The following is a 23519-nucleotide window of genomic DNA, read 5'->3' as shown; positions in this document are numbered from 1 at the left end:
ATGTCAGCCCTGCGTCATCCTCTTGCATGTTCAAAAGCAAATTCAGTTATAAGAACCTTCATAATTTCTGACTGTTCATCATTATGAGTGTGTCAGTGGGTTTTTGTAGGATATCTTTATTTTGTAAATTAGTTTCCGACTTATCAATGACATCAAGGTGGTTTTGGGCTTTGAATAAATTAATAAATCTTTTTTTTAAAAACAAACAAATAATAAATATTATTGGAACATGATGATCTAATAGTAAATGTTTGAGTAGTGTTAGCTCAATAGAGTTGGGGATGCTCAGATGCTTTAACAGGATGTGGTTTCGTCCCTGTAGGATCATATTTTGCAAATGAGAAGCAGGTCTGCTATATGCCAGGAATTCTCGAATCAAACTAGACTCCCAACCCAGCTCCCCTGGAGCATGGCATCTAGCTGTCAATCACCTTGTACAGGAACTCAGGGAAGTGGAACTGAAGTCAATCATACATGGAGTGGAATGAAGAGAAAAGTTCATTCTGTTTTTTCAATACTGTCTGTGCAAGCGTTGCTATTAAGCAGTAATATCTGAAACAAATCCTATTAGAACACATTGGTGACTAAGTTGTAGGGCTGGGAATCTTTGGATGTCTCATGATTCAATTTCGATTCTTGGGGTCATGATTCCATTCAGAATCGATTTTCGATTCAAAACGATTCTGGATTCAAAGAATATTTATGAATTAATACTTCAGGATCTACTCCAGTCATCTGTGAGACTGGCTGAATTTCTTGTTGCTCTATTTGGCATTCTACTGAGTTAAAGAGCAAGTTTTAGCACTACGCAGGGAGTGACTGATTTTTTGAGCCCCCCCCCCCCCCCCCCAAAAAAAAAAGAAAAAGAAAAAAGTTTTTGGGAAGTTATGAAGGGATTTTAAATCTTAGAAGAGAAGAATCTTGATTTTTACATAAATCGATGTTTTTTCCCACCTCTACTAACTTGACAGAATGACATGGATGATTAACAGTGTGAGGGGAATATAAGTTGGCTAAAGAGTATCAATGCATCTTTTTTTTAAATTTTTATAAAAGACTTTCATTGACATTGATCTCTTGGGCTAGACTTTCCTGCTACTACATAAAGCCAAGGCTACACACACTACACTACACACACAAACACTCAAACTCAGACAGTGTAGCTTAGCATCCATAAATCAGAGTTCTTCACAGGACAGTTAAAGACAAATAAGCAATACATTCAACTTTTGCTCCAAGGAAAAATTGATGGGACTGCACGCTGTCTCCTCTGACAGAAGACAAAAAGATAAAAACAAGCATCAATGTGGAGAAGCAAAAGCAACTGCATGTTTTCAGTGAGACAAGCAGTTTGGCTTTATGGGTGGCAATGTAGATTTTAAGATGTGAACAACTAACTTATTAGTCGCCCATCGCGACCTGAACAGGACAAGCGGTATAGATAATGGATGGATGGTAACATCTATAATACATTTCCTCTGACTTTATCATGTGTTTAACTAGTATTAATGGTTATGACCAAATACATGCTAAACGTGTGACATACTCATTTCAATCGTAAAGAGATGAACTTGGTTAATGAAAAAAAATGCCTTTATGGCTTCAGCTTCTTGTTCTCCTTAATGTAGTACAGATTTAATTAAGACGCCTCACAAACACCCTAGAGCAGTGGGTCTTCACTGGTGGGTCGGGACCCAAAAGTGGGCCACAGAGCTGTTTGAAGTGGGTCTGGAAATTTTGCAATGAAAAACAATTGTATCAAAAAGTCTATGAAGTTTGTTTTGTTCCATTTCTTTGTTCTGTCACATTTGTTTTACCGTTTGAGGTCCAAACTGCAAATTTTCATTAAAAAAAAAAATCAGAAATTAGGATTGCAATTTTTCATGAAGGAGTTGGTGGTGGGTCCTGACCAGCTCGACCAGTTGAGAACCACTGACCTAAAGAAATGTCATCAACAGACTCACGGAAACTACTGTGTACAAAGAACCTTTGGAAAATGTTGCAGGTGTACCTTTTCACTCATGCCCTTTGTAAGGATTACGACTCTGACTCTCTTAGTGCACCAAATTCTGTATCATAACCTTACTCATTTCAACCCCCTAAAACAAATCTGATTTAATCTGCCCCAGCACCACATTCATTATTTTCAGACAATAATGCATCAAACAAGTGGATGACAAATGTGCTCATGGGGATTTTACTAATCCACACACAGTATGTCACACGGTGCAGTCCACATGTACGATGGTTTGCAGAAGAGAAACAGACTTACACTTGTTACTAACCAAGAGAGGCCTGGTAAGACATACTGAGTCATCATCTTTTAAGGTTGAATGCTTTTTGGTAATGTGGTAGGGGCTTTGAAGTTCAACTTCTAGGAACAGGTCACAGCTCAAATCCATGACATAATGGTAATGGCAGCGAATACTCTTGCAGTCTATATAAGCGTCTGTATTTACAGATTCACTTAGTTTCAATCTTTTTTCCTCTGGAACATGTGCTTTGAGGTACAGCTGGAAAACCATCTTTCAGGAGAGGTTTTCAACAGTTTGTATTGACTTAATGAGAAGCTGAACCAGTGGCACTGTCACCTCAGTAAATGTCACAGAAATGGAAAACTGCAAAGCCATAAATGAGACAAATACCCGGTACCTGCCCTCAAAAGTGCATACTAATTTTTTTTTTGAATGCATTCATAATGAAAAGCATCTGAGAACTAACTATCCTCACAAGAAAAATAATGTTCTGTGGTGGGCATTCACATTCACAGACAAAAAGGTAGAACTTCTCCCCATAACACATAAACATGTTCACTAATTAATACAAGCAATTATCTGTCACTACTCAAACAAACCAAACAAAATGAGTTTCATCCCCCGCCCTCGACCATTTGTCACCCTGTGGGTCAGGATCGTCCCCTCAGATTACTCATCTGCTCCTAGATTTGTAAGCCTTTTTTCATGTGAGCACTTTGCTGCTTTTCAAGCTGCTTAGTTTGAAAACAAGCAGGGATCGAAAAGCATGATATAGCTTCTTACAGAAGGCTATCACAGGTCAAATGACATCTGAGGTAAATAGGCGGGCACTGAATTGTCATGTTAGGATACAGAATATTCTATCCATTTTTAACAATCAGCAATGAACATTTTTTGAGCCTCATCTCAAGTGTGTGTGTGCTCTAAGGTACAGATCAGCCAATTTAAAGTGACTGAAAAGACTAAAAGGCAAAAGCATGAGTAGACAAAAAAAGAACACATGTGACGACAAGGAAGAGTATGATTAGCATACCACCTGAGTTCTAACCCGCTCACTACTTTAAACACCCAAACAAAAACCCATGTTTTCTATTTGTCTCTCGGCTCACACTCAGCACTCCTTAAACGTAACCAGTAAGCCTCTATTTAAGATTGATGTCTTCTTAATTGTAACGTCAAGACTTTGGTACTTGTATTTGTTTCATGTGGAAAAAGTGAAAGGCTTGGAACAATGACTGGTCTCTCAGATAGACATGAAAGCAAGTGGGTCGATCCTCAAAATTACGAGTTAATTTGTGCAAAGTTTCTGCAGTTTCTTTCTAAGTTGAGTCTGACACTGAACTTCAGTCATAATAACCAAAATGTAGAAGGAATTGGGGAAACGTATCAGTTAGTCATTGTTAAGTCATTTGTCATCATTTTAACTTGGTGATTTTTTTCTATCCATTGCTCTGACTTAAAGTCAGTCAAAACATGTTTTATTCCAGCCAGTCTTATTCTATATATTTTAATAAAGCATTTGTACTTCTATCTTTTCTTGCACTAAACTTAAACTAACCTCTACAATAACATCTAAAAACATAAATGGTGCATGCATTTGTGCCATTATCTTTTGGAATACTCCCATTAGTAATGACAGTGGAAGAAAAGGGACTGATACTGGTGTTACAGGATTCATTGAAAAATAGGGCAGCAGGCAGAAGGCCAAGTAAGATACACAAGCTTTGAATTTGGCTGTCCTCATCCACAGTGAGATAAGGAAGAACCATAATGGTGTAATATTATTGGCTGCAGCATAGTTACATTAGAACTCGTCTTCCCAACTGTTAATAGAACAAGAGAGAAGGATGACACAGATTCATCGGTGGCCATTTTAGTCCAGCAGAACAAATGTATCTCATTTGATCCTGAATTAGCAGCAGCTGCACTGTGTTATATTTCAGAAGCATTAATCAGTATTTCACAAACCAACACACTGTTTGAATACCGTAGTTCAATATCATCCATATCAGGAGTTTAGCCATCTGTGCATTTAAAACATGTAGGGATTATGGATTTGATCCATATGTATTCATTTATATTCATGTTTTCATTAAATACATTCACACTCCTTGTGCTTTGCTCTATGTAAATGCTATGTGCTCATTCCTATGCATGCCCACACACATACACACACTCACACACATTAACTTCTTGCTGCAAGGTCACTGGAAGATAGGAAGAAAAAAAAGTCTGCTGTGGCCCTCTCCTTGCTCCAAATGAGCCTGAAGAAATCATGAGGGAATTATCGGTCTAATTAAATTGAACACAGTCTAAGTGTTCTACAAGGAGACTAAAGACAGGAGGAGGAGAAGAGAGGTGAGGTGAAAAATAAATAAGAGTGAATGAATGACTGTAGTCCTTTGAATCAAGAGTGCACGCTGCATCACACTTTGACGTTATCAGCCCATGTTCTAATGTAGATAAATGAACTCAGATGTTACATGTAGACGTCTACATATTTTTACCTGTAATTTTATAAATTTGGAAAGATTTTAAGACAGTAACAAGTGCAAAAAGTTCTAACCCTGATCTGGATACTGTTAAGTGTTAATACTAAGAAGAACTTAACATGTTTAACTACGGCTAGAAATGTTTGTTATGGAGTGTCATTCTACAACAAGATATGTTATCACAAATCCTGATATGTGCAGAGTGTACTTCATGTTTGCTATTAAAGTAAATGCATATTAAGTGTCATGTTATCACAGTGTATGCTTGTAGTGACATTATGCATGCTTATAGCATTAATGTTAAAGGATGTACTGCTCAACTGTTGCTCCCTGTTCCTTCATTTGATCGTTTATGCAGTAAAGAAAGTGGAGAGTGAAACAACAAACACTGCAAATGTCAGTAAAAAACTTTAGAAAAAATGCAGCATTGAGGATAAACTAAGGTAAAAGCCCAAGAGAAGTTCTGTAGTGAAAATGGGAATTGAAATTGCACGACGGCATCTGATCTGAAACAACATGACTTGTTACGTTCAAGAGACATCTGGCCAAGTCAGTTATTTGAAGATACAAACTTGTAATATGGACGAAATAACCCAAATTATTCGCACACCAACTTTGTCACCTAAGGTTTTGCACCCACTACACAAAATAAAAATGCCAGACACTTTGGGCTTGGATTCCCATCAAACGTACGTGAACAAGAAAGAATGTTTTGAATGAACTTGTAAAAAAGGGAACACACTTAACCCCTCATTGTGATGACCTAAATGTGGCAAGAAATATCTCAAACATATGTTCCCAGTCCTGAGTCACATTTCGAAAAGAACTCGACAAATCACCATCAAACAAACCAAAACTATAATGACTGACAGGTCAGAAATAGAAAAGATGAACGCTATTAGTCACCGTCAGTCATGTGTCACACACACACACACACACACACACACACACACACACACACACACACACACACCTGCACACACACACACACACACACACACACACACACACACCTGCACACACCTGTGTGCACACAAACACACTCCGAGCTGTCAGATCCTCACATAACTGTTGACTGGGAGTCAAAGTCATTTCACCTAGATCAGATTAATTAGAACACTTGTACTTATTGCTGCATGCAGAAATATAACATAAAACTATTGCAGGTTGCACTCAGTGTCAAATATAAATTGCTTTTCAAAACAGCTTCAGTCACATTTCATGAGGAATAGACCGAAAAATCGTAAACATTTGTTCTCCCCACATACTGGATGTAAATAAATGGATAACATTAAACATTTAAATTATTTGAAAATATGTTGTTTGTAAACTGCACCTCTTGAGGGGGGGTGGGGGGGAGCTTTCTAATAATCCATAATCCTCATACTCCTTCTTTAAATCATTTAAATCCAACTAACTGCATGTGAACATCAGGCTGAATAATGAGTAAGATTTGAATTTCATTTGTCATCAAAAAGCATGAAAGCCTTGCAAGTTTCTACCTATACTCCCCTCCCCCCTCATCATCTCTTCTTTTCTTTCTTTCAAGGTTTACCACACTTGAAGACAAGCTTACAAAATCACAAAAGGCTACTCATAATATAACAAGAGCATTATGTTAGAGATCCTGGCATGTTCATTTTCCGCCGATGAATACTGAATGCTGTACATTGTCTTGGCTCTTTAGAATGATGCTTTTGTAGAAAAATGACAGCGAGGTCTGCTCTAACACTGTGCTTGTCGCTATGCTGCACAGAGGTGATGATGACACAGCAAAATTGAATGCACTGCGACGCTCACAGATTCTCCCTTGACTACATGAGATATGACTAAGCAGAACAAAAAGCAGGTGCTCTCTGTATAATGTAGACCTCGGGAGGTTTACTCATCTGTTGTTCCTTGTGATTGTTAAAATCATACTTCAAAGATCTACTTGTTAAATTCAATGACAAATTGGCGGGAGCACTGAGAAATGTTTGACATGACGTGGTTCTGCATATGTATTACATTTATATTGAGAAGGGAACCTAGGTATATGTAAACTGCAAGTGAAGGGGGATTTCATTTTAATGAAGAAGTATTTTAAGGTAAACTCTGAAACTGATATAGATATTATACCAATATTTCTCATGGTGAAGCCTACGTTTGAGTTAAAGTCCAGTGGAATGTTCCCAGCTTGCTGTGCAACTACTACGCCACAAACATCTTCAAAAGTGTTAATATATCTATAATGTGACTTTCAATGAAGCATCCAGTAAATTAGTTTTTTCTTTTTTCTCCTGTGCTCCATTTCTTTTCTTCTTTCCTCCTTTTTTTTTTTTTTAAGTCCGAGGGCAAATGAATGTGCACTTTGATCATGAATGTGTCATCTCCTTAATGGTTTGTATAAAAGAGAATAAGAGTGAATAGTAATAAAGAAAAGGTCATAGAGAGGGACTGACACTCTTCTGAGCTGACCGGCTGTCTTGGTGCAGTGGAGCTGATGCTTGAGGTCACACAGTCATCCCAGCCCCAACAGGGGCACAATAAATTTCCTATGACAACCTGTCTAACAGTGTGGCTGACTGAATGAATGCATTAACGACTCAATAGCTTGCTGGCTATAGGCAAGTGGCTGACCGGTAGTTTGACAGACTGCCCACCCGTACAGTTGTTTCTCTAAGTGGATTCTCCCTTCTTCTTCTTCTTCTTCTTCTTTTTTTGCACAAACTTGCTGTCATACTGAACTACAAATCACCAGGCAACAAGTCAGCGACCCTTTCTGTCAATTAGGGTCATGATCAATCAACTGCTTTGTCAAGCATGTTAAGATTCATCCAACTAGCTGGTGAAGTTACAAATTCATTGAATCTAATCAGCCAAAAAGCCTGCCCAATAAACAGCTGCCCAGGAAGCCAACAGATCTAGAAGGAGAGGTGATAATTTCCGCTATTAATCCAGTCACCATGGCGAGTAGTGAGTGAGCTAATGCAGTGAAGACAGCTAGCCGGCAAACACACACGATGAGTTACGGCAGCAAAGCCTGCTGCTATGACAGAAGCAGTCAGTAAGTGTAACAGAGAAGAGAGACTGCAGGCTGATGGCTTGCCCGAGTGAAGAGGTGTATAATACCACTTTGTTATCTACAGAGATAATAGGGCAAGGATATTTAGATACTTCAAATATTATTAAAGGCTGGCATATAGCATAGTCCTATTAAACATGCATAATGAATATGTTGTAAATATATCATGCAGATAGAAATAGATGAACTCAGAATAGCGAGATCTTCAAGCAGGAATCCATTCTGTAGGAGAATGATTAACATAACAGATCATCTTCAAGATCCTCTTCCTCTCGTTCTATAACAGATCACCAGCCTCTTAATTACCCTGCATACTCATTAAGGGCTACAGCATTGTAAATGTTCTGCATACCCTCAGACCACATGCATTCAGGGAACAACACATACCGATACATGTTCACACATTACAGCCTAACAGCATGAAGATGAAGTCTGTCCATATAATCAAAAGAAAACTAACAAATGCAGTTAAAGCTGTGAATTCATCCACATTTTTCACAAGGGCAATGTATACTTACATGGCAGCAGGGTTATTATCACCACCATCACCGCAACATGAAAGTCCTCCCACCTAAAAATGATACTGCCGCGGCACATGCAGAAGCGGAGTAACCACCAGGGCTGTGTGCAGTTAGTGTGTGTGCATGTGTGTGTGAGTGACTGTAGGTGTGCGTGTGTGTGGAGACGCGCTAAGCTGCACACTCACTGCTAGCGCCTCAGCTGGGGCTGTCTCAATGCACAGCCTGTACCATGTCAGCAGGCGGCAGGGGTTGGTGTGTGTGTTCGTGTGTTTGTGTGTTTGTGTTTGTGTCAGAGTGTGTGTGTGTGTGTGTGTGTGTGTGTGTGTGTGTGTGTGAACAGTGCTGCATAGCAGGGAGGCTGCTATTCACTTGACAAAGATTTTCCCTGACTGGATGGAGGGATCAAGATAGAAGGATGAAGTATAAAAAAAATAATAATAATAATGTAATGATTGTTGCAGATGGAGTTTGATGGTAGGTTGGCAACATTGAGAAAGAAGGAGGAGGGAACAGATATTTTCTACATTATTTGTTTTTTCTTTGTGACATTTTGCCCTCAGCGCAGAGCAATGTAGACATGCTCGAAACATGATTTTGAAAAAAAAACAACCAGAGAAGGGGGAGAGACAGAGAAAATTACAGGGGGGAATGGACTGGAGCACTGGAGCAAGACAGATGAAAGGAGCAAAAAATGAATGCACAGACAGAGTTTTTTTTTTTTTTTTTTTAAATACAGCAAGAAAACTGGGGGTTGTGGGATGGAGAATGCAGGGATTATAACCAGAAATATAAAGGTTAAAAAAAAAAAAGGCAAGGGCATGCGGGTGAGCAGAAACACAGAGATGGAGAAGAGGGAAGCTGAGAAGGGGAGGGTAACTTTCAAGGACACGGATCCTTGTCAACTCCACTCTAGTCTTCTGGAGATGGGGATACCCATTCTGCTTACGCAAATGTGCACACAGCCCCTCCCAGGGAACATGATGGCTGTGGGGCATAATGCTGTGCCTGTGCATGTGTGTCTGCTTCTTTTACGACACACACAAACACACCTGTTCTCCCCCAACAAGTCACCAGGCTATCCAGAAAGCCAGTCTTGACAATAGAGGATAACAGCTTTGTGTCATGTTGCCAGCACATCACTATTCAACATCTTGTCCTGTCATGGCTTGCAACAAGATACAAAGGGTGGGGGGTGCTTACTGTGTCAAAACGCTACCTCTCTCACCATTTTATTATTCTCTCTGTTTTGATAGTGTATTTTTTCCACGTCCTTTTTTTACCCTGTGTAAGACGCTCTCCCTCTCATGTTGAGTCACAGGTGCATTATTTAAATAGCAGACCAGCTTCCCCCTTGGATAAACACATAACTGAGCTCAGACAACTAAGCGGGCTGGGACAACATTACACAGCATGTCCAGTCAAACGCACCGTGTTGTAGAGGTCTGAGTTTTTACAAACGGCTCCACAATTGTTCCACCAGATAAGAAGAAAATTCACATTCATCAGACAAGATTTGAGTCAGAAAAATGTAGTGTTGTTCAGCACCGTAATGCTTGATTGGGAATACATTCATTTTAAATCTGCCTTGTATAAATGAGCAACTGCCTCAAGTGTCATGCTTTGGTATGTAGCGGCAACGTCTCCCGTACGTCTACATTTTACATGCAGGACAACAACAGTCAGTTATGTGACCACCCAAGATGCTATCAGACCAACTTTATTGTAAATCAGTCATGGAAAGAAAGGAAAAATTGCGGTTATGGTATGGAGCAAACAACAGCAAAGACCCAGCATGACATGATTCAGTCACTTGATTGGCATTGCATGTCCTGCAATAAATCTATTGCATACACGCACATTGCAGTTGTGATGATCAAACAATATATTATTCATCCCTAGCAAGGACCTTTATATATGATAAATATCATGATACAATACTCTTCCTAACTTAGAGAACATTTTGAAGTAGAACTAAGAATACAGTGTTCCCTGTTCATGAATGTTTCTCTCAATGCTGTCCAATAGGGTCGGTTTTATATTGCTCAGTATGTTGCACAGGCCCTTTGTTTAAATTCAATGACATTAAATTTGCTGTCCTAACATACCATGGGACTATTTCTGTACGCAGCCTTTTTCCAATGTAATAACAGCGACTGTTGACATTAGACCCTATGACAGGGGTGTCAAAGTCACATTGGGTAGTGGGATGGATTGGTCTAATTGCCTAATTGACAATTTTTTTGTCTCCCACTAAAAACATGCAAATAGTTTAACCATAAACAGTCAACTAACAGGAAATAGTGAAGGATTGTTTCAGAGATGAAGTGTGACAGCTGTGCAACCACTAACTCCTTGGTTGTTTCTTTACATTACGAGTATCAGCTCTACTTGGATGTGCTCAGGGGATCTTTCCACACCAACTGCAACGGGAGTATGGAGCAGTTTAAAATTAAGTTTCTGAGCGACAAGTTGGAAAATCGGCATGTGAACTCAGTGTGCTCATTTTAACCGCACGGTGCACGGTTGAGCACACAGCGATAGAGACCTGGATCGTCATTGTTTGGCAACACAAAAGTTGCACACAGTTAGCTTATGAGTCTCTTACAGACTCAACTTGGCTTGGAAAGCTCTCACTGCATCAAACATGTCCTTGATCTAACGGTCCGTATCTAAAGCTACAGCTTTCACTCACTGAGACTCTCCACTATATGCTGCACTGAAACTGCAGCAGGGAGGGGGACCTCCCTGACTTGCCACTGACTTGACACTTGTGCCCCATGCCAACCACCTACATCCGATTTTCATTTTCATGTGAGTGACAGTGTAACTCAGGCTTGAATAGAGGAAAAGGGATACAGTATGTGTACAGTGAAAATAATTGATAGACTACATAAATATTATAAAGACTGCAAAATTAAGTTTACATTTAGGTACAACCACAACTATTTACACCCTGAATATTATAGGGTCTTTATCTTTTCTGTGTGTTTTTCCATGCAGACTGCAGAGTATTTAATAGTCAGTAGAGCCTTCTCAATGAAGGATACTCTAAAAAATAACTTATTAAATTCCCTCAAAGCACTTTTAAGATATGACTGTCACAATAATAGGAGGGAGTTAAGGCCCCGCTGACCTTGACCTATGACCAACAAAATCTAATCAGTTCTTACTTGGGTCCAAATGGATTTTTGATCAAATATTTTGAAGTTTGCCCTCAAGGTGCATTTGATGGGCAAGAAATGTGATTAGTGAATGCCAGAACACTCAGTTGCAACAATGGCAAGCCTAGCGTGTGTGGCTTACAAAAAAGTGAGACAGCATGTCTGGACATGTACTTTTCTACAGGGGAAATCTTTGAAGAAACCTTATTGGCCTTCTATTGCTGGTAATGAGATGAAGCTTGCTTAGACTTAACGTTGATGATCGCAAGTACTTAAATACTCTATATATTATTTGTAGGTGAGTTTGTCTAATTGAGGAGACTGTGTTCATTTCTTATCTAAAAAATTAAAAACTCTTACAGGATGCTTGACAAAAAGAAAAAAAAAACTTTATTAAACGATCTAATTGACTCCAGTGTCACCAGTCGAGAGATACCACAGCAGCTGCAGCAATGCAGGGGGGAGGCATGTGGTCTTGACTGGATAACTTTGAAGGAACTTTAAAATGTCATTTTATGAATGAGTTTGAGTAAAGATTTGTATACATTGACTTTGGCTTAGTTAGGAAACCTTTAGTGTGGTGTGTACAGTATTAGTGATGGAAAAACAACTATTTGACCATTTTTATTAGACAGGGCATGGAAAAGAGAGGAATAGTTACTGACGGAGGGATCAGTAGAGAAGAAAGAAAAGGTGTGATAAAGAAAGAGAGAGAGAGAGGAGAGCAGTGATGGGGATCAGACACAGGCCTTGAATATCAATGCAGCACGTCCCAGAGATTTCAGGGCTGCAGTGCACCAAAACCTGGCGAGAGCGAGCAAAAGAGGACGAGAGCATCCAAGAAAGCCAGAGGTGGAGGTACCTGTCCTGTCCTGCACAGCCAAAGCCATCCGTTCAAATCACCATTCTTTTCCAACCGCTTAAATCATAACACAGCAATATAACCGTTACTTTTGATTTCCTTCTTCTTGACTTCCCATATGTTTTTCTTACCATTATATACAGATACATAATTTGTTAACCCATATGTTCAGAGGGAAAATACTTTCTTGTTTACATGGAAATGCATTTGAGCACTCGTCTCATTTACATGAAAGTCAGCTTCTCCCCACCCGAATCCTGCAGGTGTACTAATTTTAAATAACTGCTGCAGGCACGCCTTCCCACAAAAGAAAACACAGACCTGTATTTAGCACAAGAGAAAATGTATGCCATCCATCTTAATTGAATGAGAAGTCATTCAAGAAGCCTATTAGACACATTAGTAGAAGGCACCTCATCCTCTTTGTCCTTCTCTCTATAAATGGCCTCTTCCTTCCCTCCATTTCCTTCAACAAGGGATCTGTTAACTCATGAAGCCCATGTTTACCTCGGGTCAATCCAACATCTCATATCCTGGTCACTAGCCACCAGCCAATAACCATTAGCCTTATTAATTGCGGAAGCCTCAGACCATCTCCTGAGTGCTGTAGTAAAACAGGACCATGCACTGTGTCTGGGTGCAAGCAGGCACACAACCATGCAGTTAATGAGATGACTCCCAAAGGTCTCTAACCTTTTCTCTATGAGAGGTCACCCACATGCACGCTCCGTCTTATCTAATATATTACTCACACACTGCTTAGTCTGTATTTCCTTGAAGCAATAAACTCAGACAGTTATGAGGAGTGACAATTCTTTGAACCTGTGCTTAATGGCTGAGGCTCTGCAACACACAAGCTGCACTTAAAACACATAGATAATTAGATTACATGTTTATTTTTTTTAAGGTTTTATTTAAAATCAAAAATGGCCATACCAGGAATTCAAGTTGAAAAAAAAAACGTAATCTGAAAGATTCAAAACAAGTGATTTTGGAGTGCAAAAGCCTACTTTAGGTTATTCCTTGTTGACACATGACATAGTGGCAAAGTAATCAAGGCATACCTCTTCACAGATAATCATGAACATGGGTTGTGTTGAATCATAAAGGTATGAAACTAAAGAGGGGTCTAACATTTTCAGAAACATCATATAGCTTAATTTAACAAAACCAAGCCAAATAGAATACTAGTGCACATAAACGTAATCAATGACATCTGAGAATTGAAAGGGTGTTACATAATATCATTCACAGGTAAAATGAAGGACTGGGTCACAGATAACAGATGGAGTTGTATACCTTAGAGGTATAATATGTGACTTTCCATCAGGTAGATGTCGCACTTACAGTAAGCACCAATCTCTGAGACCAAAACAAACTCCCTCAGCCCACCACTCTAATTGTGTGATGGTTTGTATGGTACTGCTGGCTGCAAAGCAAATTGCCCCTTGGGGATAATAAAGAAATCCTCGTTCCTTGATCCCCCTCCCTTCCTCTCCCAACCCTTAGTGTTCAGACACTAAGGGAGTGCATCCATCTGAAGGATCCATCTGAAGGACCGATCTTCATTCTGACATGCAGCCAAAATGTTATTTTGCTGCTAAGCATATATGATGCTAGAGTATTGGAATGTATGGACAGCACCATTTTATCACCATTGGGTTAAAACCCAAAAGACAAACAACATTTCACATACACACGCACACGCACACGCACACACACACACACACACACACACACACACACACACACACACACACACACACACACACAACCCTGTTCCCACAAAAATTCGGAAACCTACATCAATGCACAGACATTGATACCCACACACAAAGGCAATTGACAGGGACACGTCGTCCTACAGATATGGTGAACTCTGTCAAATACTTTTTAAGCGAAACATTCTGCTTATCAAATCAAGAGGCAAGGGTAAACAGAGGAGAAGAGGGTATTACTCAAGGAAAGACCATGCAAGCAGTGCATAAAACAGCAACAAACGTTCACCCTAGCTAATTGAACTGAGAGACTTGGTGTCAAATAAAAGACTTCTGTCACAAAGATGAATGAAACCTCATTTCCTCACACTGGAACTAACTAAGCAGCAGCAAAATCTTCTCTAATCCCCTTTACATCCAAATTTAAAAGAAGAAAGTAATCAAAAGTGATGCGAATTACTATAAATTGAATCCAATATTTTCTGAATTTATAGAACTACGACTATTACTTATTGCCTATTAACCATATATCATGATATAAGTTTTGGGCCATTTGCTTGCTGTGTGCTCTGTTGAAAATTGACTCACAGCGAATATAAAAGAGGCAGTGCGTTCGCTGCTGGCACGCTCCGGAGACAGGCCGCTGAGCTCGCCATGGAAACAGGAGCACTGAGTAGAGTGGAAGCGAACAGCGGTGTAGTTCCCGGTGCTGACGGACCGCATCGCGCACGGAGTACGTGGAAATTGGCTGCTGTGTCGGTGATTCTGGTTACAATGGTGGGGCCAGTGATCTTGAATAGCCCTTATGTCAACCCCTGCTAAAATGCTCTAATCCTCACTACACTTGATTCAATGCGGGAAGCTAATCTTATCTTTCATTTATTCTTTCTTTCTCTTTTATGTCCCTTATTAATTCTGAACAAAATGTTCACGGACTGAATAGCTGTGAGAAAAGAGAGGCTGGTGGCCTAGCACTTGTGGTGGTGCTGAAATATTAATGACTGACCACATGGCCCCTAGTTAACACCAAACAACAAGAGGAAACACAGAGGTTGTAAAGAGTCTGCTGAGGAGTGATTGTGTGTGTAGGTAGGTCAACTGCTGAGACATCCAGCTCAAACAGACCTTTTACTTTGCTCTTCCCTGTGTCTGTAATTGACTTTATACTTAAGAGCCCAGTTCACTTTTGAATGCACATGGAAGGTGCGAATAGATAAGCTTGCTCTCTACCTACACTTTGAATTAAATTGTAACTCATGTAAAAAAAAGGGTGATTGACATGGAAACACAACTTAGTGCTATTTTGAAGATGAGAAATAGGAAGATTGAACCTTTAATCTCTTAAACCAGACTCACATGTATACAGTACATAAAAAATACAATAGAATACAACAGAAATAGATTATAATAAAATACAATACAGTAAAAACAGAAAATAATTTACCTTTTGTGTCTAAAGGGAAGAAATGTGTCTTTTGGTTGCACTGTGCAAAGACATACAATAAAAACAAAACATATCACAGTTACAAGGATGAAAGTGAATTACTTCCCAGAAAACCTTCAGGTTGTTTGTGTGGACCTTTTTTGTCCCAATTGACCTTTGGGACCTGTGCTAATTCTTTAAAAAATAACACATTGTAGTACTGATAATCTAAGAAAGCTGGCTGACTCTGAAATCTGTTCAGCTGGTGGAGTAATCAGTGGTACAGAGGAGAAAAGCTGGGTGTCCAAAGCCATTAATCTACCCTAGCTTCACCATTTTTCCTCTCTTTAATTTATATCCTCTCTCTCTCTCTCTCTCTCTCTCTCTCTCTCGCTCTCGCTCTCTCTCTCTCTCGACACATAGGCTCCCTCCTAAAGAGCCATATATTCAGTTCTTATTCCCCCATTTCCAGGGGAAATTAATGCCTGGTTGAGGTGAGGTATGAGGATTAAACTGTGGCAGAGGATTAATCAGTCTTGCACGTCTGTAAGCTGGACAACTCCAGATAGTTTATAAAAAGACTCACTGGAACATGCATATGAATAGACAGAGCCAATTGTGAGTGAATGGAGTTCATTCTCAGTTGAATACAATAGACTTTCTAAGAAGACTAGGCAACATGTTTTATGCTTTGAAAGCATTTTTGGCAAGATTATGCTGCACATCATTTTTTGTTAGAAGGAGTTATTACATCATTTCCTGTTAATATAATAATGAAACCAGTTGTCAGATAAGGAAAATTGAAATGCAGGAATGTTTGCTGGGTAGAGGTGACTATGGGAAAATCCAGGACACGGCTTCTCTTGAGTCAATAAAAAGACAACTGCAAACACATCACTTAAAGGCATCATGTAAAGATATCTCCCTGCTGTATTCTAAAACACTGTTGGGCCAGAGATGACAGATTGTTTCTGAGCCCCTGGCTAGATGGGAAATAAGTGGACTCTGAAAACACATGTGATTTACAGTCAAGACTGCTACAAGGGGCTGTCAGTTTAGCTGGAGGCAAGGAAGGAAAGAATTTACTTTGCAAATATTAGAAAGTAAATTCTTCAACATTGGAAAGATAATCCCATACTAAAAGAGTATAACTCCCCAGAAAACACAGGGTTTATATAAACAAAAACTGGTATAAGGTTGAAAGCTAAATCCTCTGCTGAATGCTATTCTGTCCTCTAACTTTGACCACAGTTTAATATATACACCTTGCAGCGATATTTATTTATTTGAACTGTTTAATTTTGTGGGCTTTGTATATTTCAAGTAAACAAAATCTCTCCTTTCGGAAGTCACCTCTTACAAATCTACTCCAGGCAACAATCATCATGTCCTTACAGCACTTGATTTTTTCTTAGTCACTAAACAGTTAGGCGATGTCATTCCAGGGTGGGGCGGAAAATCTTGATAATAATTGGATGGAAAAAAAATTATTTTGTGTCAGATGACTGATTAACACATCTGTTATGGACAGAAAATGTTCCAAGTCCTATTCATGGTTCAGCCAAGCAGCAACCCAAATGCAATACAATGAATATTAGAGCTCACTGTGTGTACGATTCAGGAATAAACATAATAAAAATAATGCAGCTCCACAATTCAAACTCCATCCAAAATGAATTGCTTTAAAGTGAGAGGGAACTTTCCAAGGGCCATGTTAATTTTTTAACAGCCAATTAAACAGAGCCAAGTCGTTATAAACCTCATTCCCCACTCTAACTCCTCTCTTTCCGACTATATCCACTGTCCAATCAAATAAAGGCAAAAGGTGCCTAAATCATTTTTTAAAACTTTTTTTTTTAAGTGGTGCTGCCAGCCAGCCTGGTCAGTGTCACTATGTGTCCCAGCACAGCTTGCAATACACAATGAATGGCGGTGAATTTTAATTCTCATCAGGTCCCATCACACGTACATTTTATACTTTTTATTTACTGGTATATTGGTCACACCCATATATAAGATGCAGCCAGCTGTTTAGATTAAATATGACAGACTTTCAGCAACTAACAAAACTCCTCGCCTTGACGCTTCGTTCTGCCAATTAACACCAATACTCAAGCAGTGATGAGATCACTTGTCTAATAGTTTATATGAGATATGCTTTGGATTGAGTTGGGATTTGTATAAAATGAAAATGAGTTTTTGCCTTTTGAATAAAAAGCCAAAAACATTTTAGTCAGACATATTTGTTTGGATTTGTTAAAATAAGGCATGTCCTTTCTTAGTCATCTACAGTGTGTCCTAATGCTACATTGAGTTCAGGGAAATAAGGTTTGAAAGAGTATGTTTTGTATAGGAAGAAAAAAATGACTCTGAATCTCATAGTTGAATCAAATGAACACTAGAGCTCACTGTGCTTACTATCCAGGAATAAACAATAATGCAATTCCACACTTCAAACTCCAGTCCACATTATTTGCTTTAAAGTCTGAGGGGACTTTCCAAGGACCATGTTATTTTTTTAACAGCCAATTAAAGAGAGCCAAGTTGTTTTGCTGAATGACTGCCAGCTCTCTCCCCCGTAGGACAGGACAGCAGAGGAAGACAGGAAGAGGAAGAGGAGGAGGAAGGAAATAAGAGAAGAGTGCTGAAAGAGAGCCAATGCTCTCCTTTACAAATTGTCTCTGACCTTGAATGTGAAAGAAGCTGGAGACAGATAATCTGAGTGCATGGAGAAGACAAGTCCAACACAGCCAATGCCTGTCTATGGTGATTACAGTATAGGCTCTTTAATTGATTATCAGGGACACTGTGAGTGATACAAATCTTGCTGACATCTATAAGCTGCTTAAATGCTCAAGTTTGTATTGAATTTTGGGTTTAATTTTGTTTAACCAGAAGCTCTTGTTCTGCCTATGTCTCCACAAACAGTCAGATTAACGCGTTAACCAGCACAGGGACAAGGTACTGAAGCACCCATGAAGGGAATGGGGCCTCCCTTCTTTACTGAACCTGTCCCTCTCTAGGATCATGTTATCTATGAAGGAAGCAAAATCACATGCATGTTTGCAGGCAGGTGACACACAAGCTCTTCATGCACAACAATCAGTTTTCTATGTGACTGGGTAAGGAAGTGCACAAAGTGATATCAGACATCATTTTGTAGAAGTTTGTGAAGAGTTTTCAATTAGCATCAAACAGCAAAAAGTTGCAGCATGACCAGACTGATACAATTTACCTGACATGACTCTACATGTGATCACCCTATGTCCTAAGCCTTTGCCCAAACACATACAGTTCCAATATGAAAAACATAGATACAACGCCCTGCTATTGAACAATAGATTTTCCCACATGATCTCAGGAGGTATGTTGAAAGCATTTCACTGCCATGAATCCAGAAAGATATAGTACAAAGAAAATACAACATCACAGTGAGAGATGGAAAGGAGTTACTATTTACTGCTGTCAAACATGTTTGTACTGTTATCATGATAGTAAAATAGCTTTGATGCTCATGCTCGGAATAAACTGAAATTTCCAGATGATTGCATATTATTTCTCTAGCTCAAATTAGTACAATAAGTAGTGAAATATTTAACACAAAATTAAGCAAATGCTGTGCTAGACTAGCCTAAAAATGACATTTGGATCTCTTCAGCAGCAGCATCCAACATATTGGGAAAGACATTAAGACAATTATGTGAAAATTGCACTACCCCCTACTGCTCACCAGCATAATTCATGGAATGAGAGAAATGTATGACGACATGTTATTCCCTAGAGGTGTCTTAAATTTGATCACCAGCATTTCAGCTTTGTGTGTGACAGATTTATTGGAAGAAGAGTCAGTCAATAGTTCATCCTCCACTTTAAACACGAGGTCGACTAGATTCTATTGCTGAATCAGCGAAGTGGTTAACATCTTACACACTGACAAAATAGCCACAGCAAAAGTGTACAATGTGTAAAAAAGCTGGGAAACCAATGACTGGAACTGAGGCGAAAGGCACAAACAAACACCTGTCTGGGATGAAGTATTACAATAGTACCTATTTTCTATACTGTTCAGATGTCTAATTTAAAGGTCAGTTGCAAATTGTGAACATGCTATATTACCTACAGTTTGACACTATCATTAGGTCTTGTCCATCACACACTGTTATAAAACTATGTATCTTCATCTGTCAGTTACAATAAAAATAACTACTAGACACATGGTGCTGAAGCACAATGTAGACCTACTTCTATAAAGCACTAATTTCTATTTATCTAAAGGCTATGAGAAATCTTCTAAATAAGTGGAGGAAAACAACCTACAAAGCCCAGTACAAAATCTCATCTCTTTCCTATTTTCTTATATAGCATTCTCCTTCCAAGAAAAAGAAAATATTCTACTCACACATTTTCACAAAATATACAAATTGCTCAAGATATCCATTAAGTGGTATTTATTTTAATTTAAATGGTATGACTAAAATATGTGGTGCAGCAGTAGCAGAGTTAAGAGGAGACAGCTCTATTTAGGCTGCTGTGCTGCAGAGCCGCTGACAAGAGAGACTGACAATGTTCAACATCCTGAACCCAGAACACAACTGTAAGCAGTTGTAAGGACATCTGAATTTCAATGAAACATCTGTTAAGATTGCATCTAAGACCTGGTTCACTGTGAAGTAGCATAGTAGATAAAGTAGGTAAAGGAATAAAACTCTCTTGGGGTTTACATCTTCAAATGGACAAAGAGAGAATATACTGCTTTAATAGAAGGCATTGGAGTGAAAAAAGATAGGGTAGGAAACCATATTTTGAATGAAAAGCATTTTAAAAGTCTTTATTTTCAGATAATCTGATGCAATTATTAAGTATCAACAACTAAAAATCAACCAGCCAGGTGTGACTTGAGAGATATTTGAAGAATGTGCTTGTAAATAGAAAAAAAGGCAAATAAAGAAAACTCCTAAAAAGAAAAAAGAAAAATCAACACTCACTCACAAGCTCTTGTAGAAAGATGAACTTGTAACAGAAATAGAGCAGCTTTGAGAACACAGCACTGTAACACCTATCAATAGTTCTGATTGATTGGTGACACTCAAACAGCTAACAATATCAGTAAGCTGTTGAACAATTTATTATGTGAAAAAGAGAATTAAAGAGAAGATAGATTAGATAGACTGCTGTTGAAGTTTGATGTTAGTACAAAAAACTGGAAAGCAGGCAGTAGGGCAGATAATTATTGTAAACTTGAAAGTCATGAGAACACATTTGCTGCTAGGAGCAGAGAGGGCATTTCAAAACCAATCCACTGTACCGCTAAATTTTATGAGTCTAATCAATGTGCAGACACATCACTGCCTTGAAAATGATGACATAGCAAACCACCTTTGTGTTAAATTTGATATGAAATTTGAATAAGGGTCAGTCGGAATTTTTTTCTGGTCAGTAGATTCCTGACAAACTTGCCATCAAAAAAGGTCTTCTTTTCACACCCTGCTAAAGACCCTGATCACTGGTTGCTACTGAAACAGTACAGTATCTTAACAGCACTGCGAGTCTGAAACAGTAAAATGACGACAATAAAAGGAGCTTACACACTGGGAAGGATGGAGCGAGGTAATCTCCAACAAGGAGGCAACTTATTAAACTGCACTCTGCTGTGACCTCTGGCACTATTCAAACACATACACTCCTTACACACAAGTCCTGCCGGGTAGGCACTGCACAGGATCATTAACAGCACTACTTACTGCAGCCACTTTCTGCAGCTTTGCTGCACAGAACATCACGTTGACACAGCCTGTAAGAGTTTGATCACAAACACAAACACACAAGTTTTGAAAACATAGAATCTGATTGCATAGATGTCAACGCACTTGTGTGAATATGACAATAAAACAATTTGCTGAAAAATTGCTTTGAAAAGCCTCATGGTTTTAAAAATGTTTTCTTTGAAAGCATTTTCCCTGATTGCTATTTCAGCTTTCAGACAAGAAGTTTTGTCATCTAACCAACCGTTTTATGCATTTTAATTAAAATTTGAAGACTTTATTTCCCCATTACTTCTGTTGCAGTGCACTTCAGCAGACATTCCCCTGTTTTCTCACAGCTTCGGCCTAAGTGTCTCTCTGTTAAAGGACAACACAACTATACTCATGTGCCCCTAAGCATTTTGGGTATGTAAGAAGCAAGTGTACAGTACAGTGCTTTGGTAAGATATTTTTATGTGGTTTTGTATGACAAGAAGTTTTACCTACATACTGAGAGAATAACTAACACAAAGTCTAGAATAATATACCATCATTTCCATCAGTTGCTGCAATAGCTTGGCCTAAAGACAGGTGTATTCAGCTGGTAATTATCACCTCCATTTTTTCAAGTGAAACAACTGGGATCGTTTGGAGATTCATTTCAGAAAACGGTTCATTTGGACACATGTAAACATAAGCAATCACTCTCTGATGCGGAACAAAACAAGCAAGCGAGGAGAGATCGCCAAGAAGAGGTGGTCTCAGCTCGCTTCCAATCAAACCCTGAAGGGGTTTGTTTGCAGTGAAAACACAATCAACGTAGCAACCGGTAAATATAACTGGTTGACTCATCACACTCCATTAGTAGAGGTATGAGCAGCAGCAACAGAAGCAGCAGCAGCAGTAGTGGTAGAATTAGTGATAAGCAGCAATAGATTTTGATTACAACTGGTAATCAGCAGAAAAATAGTGATAGGCTATGATACTCATTGTCTCCTTCTCATTCAACAGCAGTAGAGTGTCTCTGGACTCGACAACATCTACTGGTTCAACACCTCATTTGTGCTACTCAGTAATCATGGTTGGTGGGGCTGTCACAGTAAAAGATATCCCACCGCGATGATCCAGGTTGTCTCAACAGCTTGGTGTGCAGTATTATCAAGGGCTGGACCCGAATATTCAACTTTTTGAATATTCGAATAGCAAACAATTATTTGGGCTCGAGCACCGACCTCGGAGCGAGGACCCTATTGTATCTGTAGTGGTTTTCCATGGTTTTCCTTTGCACAAATGAATCGCAAATTTGGGGACCTTAACGTGCACGAAATCTCACAAATGTGAACACGCACTGTGTGAACACAATGATTGACTTGAGTGACAGCTAAGTACGGCATAGTGCGCGGCACTGACGGACCGCGGCGAGCACGGAGTATGTGTGAATCAGCAGTAATCTGCGCTAATCTAACTAGCATCTTCAAGGCACCCAACATCGCAAAGAGCGACTAGTACACATGACATTTATTTACCTACACAGTGGGGAAAGGAGGCAGTGACGTAATGGCGTGCTGACAGCCCTGCATTGGTGTGCGCTTTAGCACGCTTTACGATATTGCAGTGTGGTCACAAAATGACCCAAGGAGATAATGCAACAATGTAAAATCTTATAATCTGAATTGGAACAAAGTGTGAAAACACCCTGAGACAAAATGTGTTGCAAAATTGATCAGATAGTTCTCCAAACCACAGCTGGAGTTAAGAGTTCTTGAGGATGTCACAAATGTTGGGAGGGGTATAAAACAGTAAGTAAATGCCATTACATAAGCATATAATAGCCTGTTTTCATAAGTTTAAAACAATGTGAAATCCTTCAACTTTATTTTGTTATTCGTTTTAATTCATACCTGCTCATTATTGCAACATGACGATGTTTTCTCCCCCCCCCCCCCCAAGTAAGAATTCATCTTGTCTTGTTTTTAATTAATGGGCATTTCGGGGTCTGTTCACTATGTACCCCCTCTCTCTTTCCATTTTCACTGTTCTTGTGCTTGACACATTCCACTGGTGAAAGATTTCCTGCCCTCAAAAAGCTCAAAAAGTTCTTGTTGATCTGCCTGGCACTGAGAAAAATGCTAGCTCACATAGGCTACACACAGTACAAACTTACACACACAACACAAAATCACACCAAGTAGCTCTTAGCCTACATCCTGTGCTCGTAACAGAAGATTTGGGCTTTTAAGCAAGTACAAAAAAACATCTTTAATCTGTGTTGTTTTTGACTT

The 23519-nt window shown here is 39.2% G+C and overlaps 1 protein-coding gene across 3 annotated transcripts in view; it reads right to left on the bottom strand.

Annotated features, from left to right (window-relative positions):
- atp2b2 (ATPase plasma membrane Ca2+ transporting 2) overlaps positions 1 to 23519 on the bottom strand; it is a 125717-nt gene that overhangs the window by 78045 nt on the left and 24153 nt on the right. For 2 of the 3 annotated variants that reach the window (XM_065954693.1, XM_065954695.1), the window contains exon 1: positions 8330 to 8504. The exons of the other annotated variant lie outside the window; for it this stretch is intronic. The gene's annotated coding sequence lies outside the window, so the exon portion shown is untranslated. Of the gene's footprint in view, positions 1 to 8329; positions 8505 to 23519 lie in introns of those variants that run through there. 3 annotated transcript variants of the gene reach the window in all.

Source organism: Labrus bergylta, chromosome 5 (assembly GCF_963930695.1).
Source record: "Labrus bergylta chromosome 5, fLabBer1.1, whole genome shotgun sequence".
In the NCBI taxonomy this organism is placed as follows: Eukaryota; Metazoa; Chordata; class Actinopteri; order Labriformes; family Labridae; genus Labrus; species Labrus bergylta.
The sequence above is the reverse complement of the archived record's forward strand: the minus strand, read 5'-3'. Positions and strand labels throughout refer to the sequence as shown.